This window comes from Sceloporus occidentalis, unplaced genomic scaffold (assembly GCF_023333645.1).
Source record: "Sceloporus occidentalis isolate IW3139 unplaced genomic scaffold, rSceOcc1.0.p SCAF_4, whole genome shotgun sequence".
NCBI lineage: Eukaryota > Metazoa > Chordata > Lepidosauria > Squamata > Phrynosomatidae > Sceloporus > Sceloporus occidentalis.
This window is the reverse complement of record NW_028316984.1, coordinates 10,185,001-10,196,174: the sequence shown is the minus strand read 5'-3', so window position 1 is coordinate 10,196,174 and position 11,174 is coordinate 10,185,001. Positions and strand designations below refer to the sequence as shown.

The window sequence follows — 11,174 nt, the reverse complement described above, 5'->3', positions numbered from 1 at the left end:
CCCTCCTTTGGTGAAAAGTCAGTCCTGAAAGAGAAAGAGAATGGAAGGGATCACAGCCCTAGAGGATCGGGGACCCCCAAAGCCCATCCCCTGGATGTAACTCTGTTGGTGTCTTGTGTGCATGTGTGTGCATATATCTCCATCTGCGTGTGTTGTGTGTGGCGTGGGTCCTCCTTTGGCCTGCTCCCATTGATCCCCCTCCCGGCCCTCCCCTTGATGAGATAATGCAATTACAAACATCAATAAGGAGCTGCAAGGGGAATCATTATGCCCTGACAGTGATAAATGACGGTGCAGAAATAGCAGGCTGCTCCCCCCCTTTCTTCCCAACAAGCCCGGAGCCCAGGGGCTTTGGGGGGGGGGGCTGAACACAGTCACCAAGGAAACAGATGACATCCAAAATGGCACCAAAGGGGGGGGGGGTGAGAAAGAGAGAAAGAGATGAGCAGCAGCCCTTTCTTTTGCCTTTCGCTCGCCTTCTTCCCCCCTTCCCTCCTTCCCTCCCTGCCTTCCTTTTCTTCCAAAGAGTTACTTTGGGCTTTGAGAAACCGCTGCCTCCCAGGCGTTTCGTGAGGGCACACAGCCTTGGAAGATTGTCTAGATGCCCGCTGCAGAAAATACCCAGCCTCTGACTGCTTAGGAGTTGATCAAGAGAGAGAATTCAAAGATATAGCCGTGTTCCTCTGTAGGATCAGTCTGTAGAGAGATCTTGCCGCCCCTTTGAGACTCACTGGAAGAAAGACGTTGGTAGCAGGAACTTTCCTAATTCCTCAGATGCATAGAAAAAGGTGTTACAGGGGCTTTGTATGTAGAGGTCCCTTGTAGCCTCTTTGAGACTAACTGGAAGAAAGAAGTTGGGGGCATGAGCATTCCTAGATTTCAGCCTACTTCCTCAGATGCAGTTGATAATGATGATAATTATGATGATTATGATGTAGAGAGAGATCTTGTAGCCCCTTTGAAACTCACTGAAAGAAAGAAATTGGCAGCAGGAACTTTCATAGGCTTAAGTCTACTTCCTCAAATGCATATCATTATTATTATTATTATTATTATTATTATTATTATAAGATATGTGTTACTCTGTAGGATCAGTCTGTAGAGAGACCTTGCAGCCCCTTTAAGACTCACTGAAAGAAAGAAGTTGGCAGCAGGAGCTTCCCTAGGCTTCAGCCTCCTTCCTTCCAGAGAGCTATCCGAGGAAGCCCAACAAAAGCATCACGCTCCTGAGACCAAAAGATTCAGACTGTGTGGTTGTAGCTGTTGTTGCAGTTGTTGCATGCCTTCAAGTCGCGACCCTAAGGAGAATCCATCACAGGGTTGTCTTGGCCAAGATTGGGTCAGAGAGGGGGGTTTGCCTTTGCCTTCCTCTGAGGCTGAGAGAGTGGGACTTGCCCAAGGGTTTCATGGCGGAGTCGGGATTCGAACCCCGATCTCCAGCATCAACACTCAAATCAACGGCTCACCTTTTATCATCCCAATGATCCCTGTTAGCCTTTTTTTTATCAATAGGTAAAGAGATCTTGTAGCATCTTTGAGATTAACTGAAAGAAAGAAGTTGGCAGCAGGCGCATTCCTAGGCTTTGGTCTACTTCAAGGTGATTCGCACCGGGGCCCAGAAAACAAAAATCCAGAACTCATCTTCGCCAAACAAATGCGTTTTCTTTCCCCAGACGGCATCTTCTTCTCTTCCTAACCTCGATGGAAAGCAAAAGCCCACCTTTTACTCTCAGTTGCACCCACCCTAGGTTTCCCCCATATTAAGTTGCCAAGGAGTTTAAGGATCGGGGAGTAAAGACAACAACACCCAGGAACCACCTCTTAGTAGTTGTGCAGGGCTTCCTACCGAAACTGAGCCGCCTGGAAGAACGGCTGGCTTTATTGACTACGTTATTTACGGCTTTACGTGGATCTCCTCCGCCTTGTGCAGCCCGACAGGTTTCCTTTTGCAGCGCACAACAACAGTTTCACCTGGAAAGCCTCCAGTTACGCAAAGAAACAAAACAAAACAAAAACAAAAACATACAGACACAACAAAAACCCGAAAGCGTTGAACCCTTTGCAAGAAGGGTGTTTTTTGCGATTTGTCGGTGAGTGTGGAAGTGGGAAAGTAAGCCTGGATATGTAAGCATATGTTTCATATTTCAGTATCTTTCATAAATGTGTGTGTGTGTGTGTGTGTGTGTGAACACAAAAAGGCGATTGATTCTCTAACCCCCCTGGGGCATCCCCACTGCCCCCAATTCATTCATTTCAGCATCGGATCTTGTAGCACTTTTGAGACTAACGCAAAGAAAAAAGTTGGCAGCCTTTCCTAGGTTTCAGATTCAGATTCGGACTTCTTCAGATGCATATTATTATTGTTGTTGTTATTATTATTCAAAGATATAGCCATGTTAGTCTGCAGACTCAGTACGTAGAGAGACCTTGTAGCCCCTTTGAGACTCATCGAAAGAAAGAAATTGGCAGCAGGAGCTTTTGCAGACTTCAGTCTACTTCCTCAGATGCACTTTGTGGAGTGGAAAGCCAGGGACAGACCTAATCCCTTTCTTTTCTTCTAATCCAAGCTGCATTTTAAACACGTAGGAAGATCCTGCAGCACCTTTGCAACTATCTGAAAGAAAGAAATGGGCAGCAGGAGCTTTCCTAGAATTAAGTGTACTTCCTCAGATGCAGTTGGATATGATAATAATAATGTAGAGAGATCTTGTAGCCCCTTTGGGACTCACTGAAAGAAAGAAGTGGGCATCAGGAGCTTTCCTAGATGTAAGTCCACTTCCTCAGATGCATTGGAGCACCCTTGCTGCACCCTTGGGGCTTAAAATGGCACCTTTTCCTTAGACGTGGGACATGGATTTGCATAGATTTGGCCTCCTCTCTTGCCTTTATCCCCCCCACGAAGAAAAGAGGGAAGAGAGGAAGGGAGGAAAAAGCCTCCTCGCCTTCCACCATCAGCCTTTCCGACTTTTGAAGCGGCTAAAACTCGCTGGCTGAGTGCGAGGGAATCCAGGGGATTGCAGCTCCTTGGAGCACTAGATCTCTCTGAAACAGAAGGCTCCATGTCTCACAAAAGTCCTGCCTGCACAAAAGATATCCTTCCCCATCATACCATCTTTACTAAGGACTGAAACAACAGGCAGGCATCTAACATCTCCGATTGTTTCTTTTTCTCTTCTCCTGTTTGGTTTGTAACATCTTGTCTGATGAAGAAGCCCCTGGAGCTTCGAAAGCTTGCAACAAGTAGATTGTGCCTCTTCGTCAATAGAGGTAGCACTGTTTGGTGGCTTTCCTTTGGCCATGTCCTACATTTTTCCTTAGACCTTACATTTGGAGCTGCTTGGTCCTCCTTTGAGGTGAGGACATCTGGTCACTCTCTCTTCCTTCCCTCTGAACAGAAAGCAAAACAAACAAGCAAACAAACAAATCATCCTGCAAATTAAACAAATAGGGGGCTGTTGGGGCTCAATCTGGGGATGGGTGGGCATTAATCCCCTCCCTGTGTCTTTTTCCTTCCTCCCCAAATATCTAACATCACAAGAACTTCAACCTGAAGCATGTAGAAATACAAATCTGTTTGTATTTTTGTTGTTGCTGTGTGCTTGCAAGTGGTTTCTGACTTCGGGCAACCCTAAGGAGACCCGACCCTGGATTGCTGTAATCCGCCTTGATTCCCAATGGGAAAAGGCGGAATATAAATAAATCAAATTATTATTGTTGTTGTCGTCTTGGCCAGATTTTGTTCCGAGGGGGTTTGCCCTGACCTTCCCCTGAGGAGGCTGAGAGAGTGTGACTTTGCCCAGAGGTTTCACGACTGAGCTGGGAAGCCGACTTGCGGAGACCAGGGTTGGCTTCTCCCAGCCTGAGCATGAAACCTGTGGCCAAGTCACACTCTCTCAGCCTCCCCAGCTCTTAGACCTTTCTCACTTTAACAATCCCAAGTTACATCTAGTTTCCATTCCCTAGACTTTGTAAATTTCCCTGTTGCCGCATGGCCAGAAGGAACCTGCACAAAAGATATCCTCCTCATCCTAACATCTTTACTAAGGACTGAAACAGCATGCAGCCATCCAACTAACATCTCCAATTCTCCTCCTGTTTGGTTTGTAGCATCTTGCCTGATGAAGAAGCCCTTGGAGCTTTGAAAGCTTGCAACAAGTATATTGTGCATTTCGGTTGGCCACTAAAGGTATCGCTGGTGGATTTTTGTTTGGATCTGGAGACCAGGGTTGGATTCCCAGCTGGGGGACCTTGGGCAAGTCACACTCTCTCAGCCTCTGAGCACATCTGGCCGAGAAAAGCCCAGGAGAGGTTCGCCTCTCAGGGGGGCAGTTAAAGCAGTGCCAAACTGGGTTATTTCTCCAGTGGGGATGCAGCCCAAGACAGGATCAAGGGAGCCCCATCCCAAAGAGCTCCCACCTGCATCCCTTCTCCTTCATCTCCTTCATCTTCTATCTTCTTCTTCTGCAAAACATCTCCCAAACTCTCTCTCTCTCTCAGTCCAAGGCATCACCCATTGGCAAGCACAGCTCCATCCTTACTCTCCCACCAAATATTGCCTCCCTCCCCCCCCAAAACTCAACCCAAGTGGGATCTCAGATTAGCAAGAGAGAGAGAAAGAAAGAAACAGAGGGGGGGGGGACCCCTTCTTCCTCCTGATCGCGTCGTTTTATCAAACCCCCGAAAGGTGGCAGTCGAAGCTGATGTTCCTCCTCTGGCAGCCAGAGAAAAAGGCAAGCAAAACCAAAGGAGGAGGAGGAGGAGGAGGAGAGAGCCCTTCCAAGATATGAAGCCCTCCCCAGGTTTTGGAGGACAGGCAGTCCAGCCTTTAGTACTTCCCTCCAGGAATCAGGCAGGAGGGGGAAAAGACAAGAGGAGGAGGGGGAGGAAGATAGCCATCCCCACCAAACCCCAACTTCCCCATCAGTGCAAGCTTTGGAGCTCCACAGGCTTCTTCCCCAGGCAAAAGTCTTTAAAATCATACATTTGTGTAAGGTTTAGAAGATCCACTGTTTTTTGCTCTCTCAGGCAAAACTGTTAAAAACCATGCACTGGTGCAAGTTTTAGAAGCTCCATTGGCTTTTTTTATCAGACAAAATTGTTAAAAATCATACGTTGGTGCAAGATTTGGGACCTCCACTGGCTTCATCCTCAGGCAAAGGTGTTAAAATCATACATCAGTGCAAGCTTTGGAGCTCCACTGGCTTCATCCTCGGACAAAAGTGTTAAAAATCATACAGGAGAGGGGAAAAATAATCATGGCCATCATAATCATACAGGAGGAGAAATCAAAGGAGGGAAGTGATACAAAACCAGACAGGAAGGAAAAATTGTGGCTTCTAACATCCCCATCATTTCCTCCCTCTGCTATGATTTTTAACACCTTTGCCTCAGAAAGAAGCCAGTGGAGCTCCCAAAGCTTGAACCAATGAATGCTGTTTAACAGTTTTGCCTGAGACGAAGCCAGTGGATCTTCCAAACAGAGCCGGCTCATCCATATAGGCAAACTAGGCAGCCGCCTAGGGCAGCTCAATGTAGGGCCAACATTAAAAACACTATTTTCCTGTGTTTCTGTGGACGTTATCAGACAAGGGAAATTGGAAGTATAATCCAAAGGCAATCCGAACATAATCATGGGGTTTAACGTTATTGCGTGATAGACTATCACATGCAATTTTGGGCAATGGGAAGTCAGTCTGAATGCAATCATGGGGTTTCACGTTATTGCGTGAGAGGTGATCACATGCAATTTTGGGAAATGGCAAGCTATTTTCAGGCAATGGGAAGTTAGTTTGAACGCAATTCAAATTCACGTAAATTCACTGAACTAGCGAATTCACATGAATGTGTACTGGCCCCACTTTCTTTTCATTCAAAATTAAGAGGAATTCCTCCCGTGTGATAAACTCCTGTGTTTTTTTTATTGAAACTCCATTCCAAATGTCACAGCAATAAAAAAAAGGCTTTAACCTGTAAAAACCTATGTGGCTTTTTGACTAATTCTCAATACTATGATATGCGATTGGAACCTAAGCTTTAACAAACAAAACAGCGGAAATCGAGGGCTGAAAATAATTATTGAAAGGTGACAGGGGGTGCCAAAATATTTCTCGCCTAGGGTGGCAAAATGCCGAGAGCCAGCCGTGCTTCCAAACCTTACACAAATGTATAATTGTTAACACTTTTGCCTGAGGAAGAAGCCTGCCTCCTCTCTATGGTGCATTTGGGTTGCCCCTCATAAAGGAATCACTTTTTTGCGAGTTTGGGATCTTGGGATTCCTTTGTGCAGAATCCAATACAGACACACACACAACAACAACAAAAAACTTGGTTTCCCGGGCAGCAGGAAAGGAGGAGAGAGAGATGGAGAGAGAGAGAGAGACAGAGAAAGAGAGAGAAAAGTCCATCACAGCAGCAGCAGCAGTAGAGCCTTGCCTTCAGATCTTTAAAGATGGAGAGCCTCCAGTTTCTTTTCTTTTCTCATTTACTTAAAGCAGATCCAAGTAGATGAATTGCACTGGGGCTGCCAAAAGCAAAGAGGAAAAGATAGAACATATATATATATACGTGGGGACTGCCCCCCCCCCATAACCTCCCCCTTGCCTTTGCTTTGAATGGAGGTAGTAGCTAGGAAACAGCCAGCCAGGCCAGCCAGGCGGCATTCCCAACGTGGCAAACCTTCTTAGCCGAGCCATTGAGAGAGTGCAATAAGGCGTGAGGGGGAACTAATCTCTCCATTTAAATGTTTGTGGCAATTTTACCTAAATGAATTTTAATGCTAAACGAGGGATAATTCCCCATTTGTAACCCGTTTACTTCTCTTTCCCTTGGCCTGGAAAAAGCCCTCGAACATCATGCGAGGAACAATCCCCAAACAACAAAACAAGGAGAGAGAGGGAGAGAGAGAAGGAAGGAAAAAAGGAAGGAAGGAAGGAAAAGAAAGAAAGAAAGAAAGAAAGAAAGAAAGAAAAACACACTCCAAAGCATACTGTTCATTAATGTGTTATAATATAATTACGGCTGATTCAGTATCTCAGGATAGTGATGATACTGGTGCAATAGAAAACTACAGCTCACGCACTTTTAAATATTTTAAAATATTTTAAATATTTTTTAAAAATTTTAAAATTTTTAAATGTTTTTAAATATATTTACAATTATTTATAATTATTTTAAAATGTCTAATTAACAATTTGTAAGCCGCTCTGATAGCCTTTTGGCCAAAGAGCGGGGTACAAATAAATAAATAAATAAATAAATAAATAAATAAATACCTTTGTATTTTCTTTTAACACTTTTAGCCCTTCTTTTAATTAAATTTCCGGGACACACTGATAGTTTTTTTATTATTTATTTATACTATCTGTTGGACAGTCAGAACCAAACTTAAAGTATACTTAAAGTAGCCAAAATTTGCTACCTTATGTGTAAAACATGTCTCCAGAGGGTTAGTAACAATTGATGTTAGATGACACAGATTAATTTGGTTTCTTGTTTTAATAACTGCAATATATATATCTTGTATGCATTTTACTGGATGCAATCCAACCTCAATCCGCAGGGAGAGGCAGGAAATATAAATAAATTATTATTATTATTATTATTATTATTATTATTATTTTCATATAATGACTGAAATAAATTGTTGCTGTTGTTGTTGACTAGGAAGAGGCCTTGCTTTGGTTTTTGAGGCATTTTCCCATTTATTCTTACAAAAAAAAAAAAAGACAACTGAAATGTACAAAATAATACACATTATTAAGAAGGGAAGGGAAGGGAAGGAAGATTTTCTTTTTGCGGGGGGGTTTCTCCTCCCAGCCTTAAAAGTGGTATACAAAGAGTAAAAAGGGGTATACAAAGTGGTATATAAAAAGAAAAGAAATGGTTGGTTTGAAGAATTTTAAAAAAAGGATTCAAGGAGTGATTTTCCTTTTTTAAGGCGGGGAGATGGTATATATACTATTGTATGTAGGATGTTTTTAAATGTTATAATCTGTTTGGATTGTTTTCACAAAAAAACGGAATATATATAAAAGCACTTTAGATCTGGTCTACACAAACGTACTGCTAAGCATTCCTCCCTAGTGAAGACATGAACCAGGTTAGATGGCTAGGCCTCATACCAAGTTGGACAGTAAGGAGCATCCCTTTGGGCTAGTGGTTTCCCCAAACTGTGCCCTTTATTAAGAGATTTTGGACTTTAGCTCCCAGAAGTCTCCTCAGCCATGTTGGCCAATGCTCTGGGATTCTGGGAGCTGAAGTCCAAAATCATTTAAGGAGCACAGTTTGGGGACCACTGCTTTGGGCCAAAGGAGGAGGGGAAGAAAGGCCCCGTTTCCTCCTTTTCTCTTTCCTTGCATTGCCTGGCTGGCTAGCTGGCCTCTGCCTAGCTAGCCACACTTCCCTCTCTATGGCCCTGGGGGCAAGCATTGGCCTTTGTTGGGCAGCCTCATGGATGCCGCCTTCCCTGGAGCAGGAGACATTACTGGATCGTGGCATTGTGACCCAAACAGATGTGCTACACACATAGACACTCATAGCTAGGGTGTTTTGTTTATTAATGGAGAAAGTAAACAAAATGTCATTAACTGCTAGTAAAGTCATGCAGGCTTCAAACACCACATCCTTCCGAAAAGGATAAAATGTAGAATTCAAAGATCTAGCCATGCTAGTCTGTAGAACCAGAATGTAGAGAGATCTTGAGGCTCACCGAAAGACAGACGTCAGCAGCGTGAGCTTTCCTAAAGTCTGCTTCCTCAGATGCGTTGTTCTGGGGAAGTGGATTGAGGCCTATGAAAGCTCAAGCTGTCAACATCTTTCTTTCAGTGAATCTCAAAGGTGCTACAAGATCTCTCCATGTAATGAGGGGTGTGTTTAGGAAATGTATAAAATATAAAATGTATAGAAATGTATTTGCTATTGCTATTTACGAGAGCCCGCTAAGGCTTCAGTCACAACTGCTCTGTGAAGGGGGTGATGGTTTTTATTGTTGGATGCCTTCAAGTCGCTTCCGACTTATGGCGACCCAAAGACCAACCTACCCTGGAGTTTTTTTTAGTAGTACAGTCATCCCTCCACATTGATCTTTGTGGATTTGATCATTCACGTATTTGGTTAATCTGTTCTTTCTAGGAATCTCTAGCTCCTCCAGCGTGACTCTGCAGCCAACATCCGCCAGAAGTTGGATGGGAGGTTCCTAGACAGAACACTTCTCTAGGCATTTGTAGGTTCTCCAGTACAATTGTGTGGTTCCTCCAGATGTTGACCACAGAGTTGCTCTGGAGCACCTAGAGCAGTGGTTCTCATCCTTTGGTCCTCCATTTGTTTTGGACTTTCAGATCCCAGATGCCTCAGCCAACTTGGCCAATAGTCAGGAATTATGGGAACTGAAGTCCAAAACATCTGGAGGGCCAAAAGCTGAAAACCACTGACCTAGAGATTCCTAGAGTTTTTTTTAAAACTTTTAAAAACAAATTGTGGTTTTTCATTTTCATGGGGGTCCTGTGTCCCTAACCCCAAGGAATGTGGAGCATTGTACTCAGGAAAAATGGCACCACTCTGCTCCATGTGCCATTTAGCACTAGAGCTCAGTTCCTGGAAGACCCAGAGCCAGTGCTGTGGTGCATGTGCCAAGTGTTTTCCTTCATCACTCATTCAAATTAGGAGTATGGTTTCTAGATTATGGCTGGCCTTCTAGTCAAACTTTTGTCCGTGCATCTCGCATATGAAAATCCAATACTGGAAGCATCCTCAGTCTTTTACCAGCAAACAAAAGGTGAGAAGCAAAATTCTTCAACAGCAGGTAAATCCCATCAATCTTTGTCTAGTAACCTTACAAAGCAACCGGTCCCTCTTTTCAACCAAAACAAGAAATTGTTCAGGGCAGGCTTAGGGAGTGACACGTCATTTGAATGCCGCCTGCCATTGAACTCTTTTGTTGGTATCTTTCACTCGGTATCTTTTAAAACTGTTTTTTAAAACAAATCTCCCTTTGCTAAAAAGTTTGTATATTTTTCGCGCCCTTAGGAAACATTTTTAAACAGCTGTGGCTTTATTTAGAAAAAAAAAAGTTTGAAAGTAGTATCATCTAAACATGTTGGCTGCCGTGCAAAAACTATAGTTCTGCAATGACCTAGAGTCAACCACAGTGTGGGGTTTAGTTAGGAGCATTCAGTTTTCAAAAAGTTTGTCATCTTTTTAATACAAGTAGATAATGTACAACTGTATGCATATTCAGATATAGGAAGGATTTTTTTTAAAGTGCTTCATCCTTACAGTAGTCTAATTTGAAAAACAAAGTTGTTTTTTTAAATTAGCTTCCTACAGCAATTTAATTCAAGGAGTTACCTGCGTGCCATTTAACATCCTGCATTTTAAATCCCATCCATGCAGTTTTTGTCTTGCAATCTTTAAAATTTGATTTTGAATTTGAAATTCAGTTACCGCCCTGCAAATAAACAGGGGGACAACACTAGCAGAGGGCAACACAGAATAACTTACTATAGAAAGAAGTATTAATAAGGTTGCCTGGGGCTAAAATTTAATTATTTCAAGAGAAAGATTGGCATATTTCTATAAAATCGCTACAGGTTTTGAAGCTGGGGGCTGTAAAAGAAATTTTTCAAGCAGTTGAGCCAGCATGACAAAAAATAATTTGCTTTTATTTTAGATTCAGATTTCATTACTGCACTCAAACTACTACAACTGGCTTTGAGTTATTGTACAATCCAAACAGTTTCGATCAGAAACTCTAAGACTCCATGTGCAATGATTATTAATAATAATAATTAGCTCCTTGGTTTCTTGATAGAAAAAGGCTATCGACAAGCATTTGTTTAACCACAACAAAAGTATAATTAGCTTATCCCCACTTAGTAAATCTGGATGCATGCCAACTCATACCAAAAAACTGCTACTTTTACAAAAAAAAAAGCAATAATACAGTTCATTTTTTCCAGTCCTTTTTGCACAAAATTTATTTACAATGTATACATATATGCTCCAAGATGGGACTATGGAAAAATGCATGACTGATGCTTTGCCCAAAAATAAGTCAACATAGTAAAAATAACTCTTCAGTTCATGTCTTGAGCGGCATAAAACAGGAAGTGATGTAGGTGGTTGCTGCTGCTGAATGGGAACAATGATGCTCTGATGTGACAATTAGGTTCAAATAC

At 42.9% G+C, this 11,174-nt stretch overlaps 1 protein-coding gene across 2 annotated transcripts in view; it reads right to left on the bottom strand.

Annotated features, from left to right (window-relative positions):
- Positions 1-10,244: 10,244 nt before the first annotated feature.
- Positions 10,245-11,174, bottom strand: part of MEIS1 (Meis homeobox 1) — a 181,345-nt gene continuing 180,415 nt past the window's right edge. For both annotated transcript variants that reach the window (XM_089519207.1, XM_089519208.1), the window contains one exon: positions 10,245-11,174. This exon is cut by the window's right edge and continues 1,015 nt beyond it. The gene's annotated coding sequence lies outside the window, so the exon portion shown is untranslated.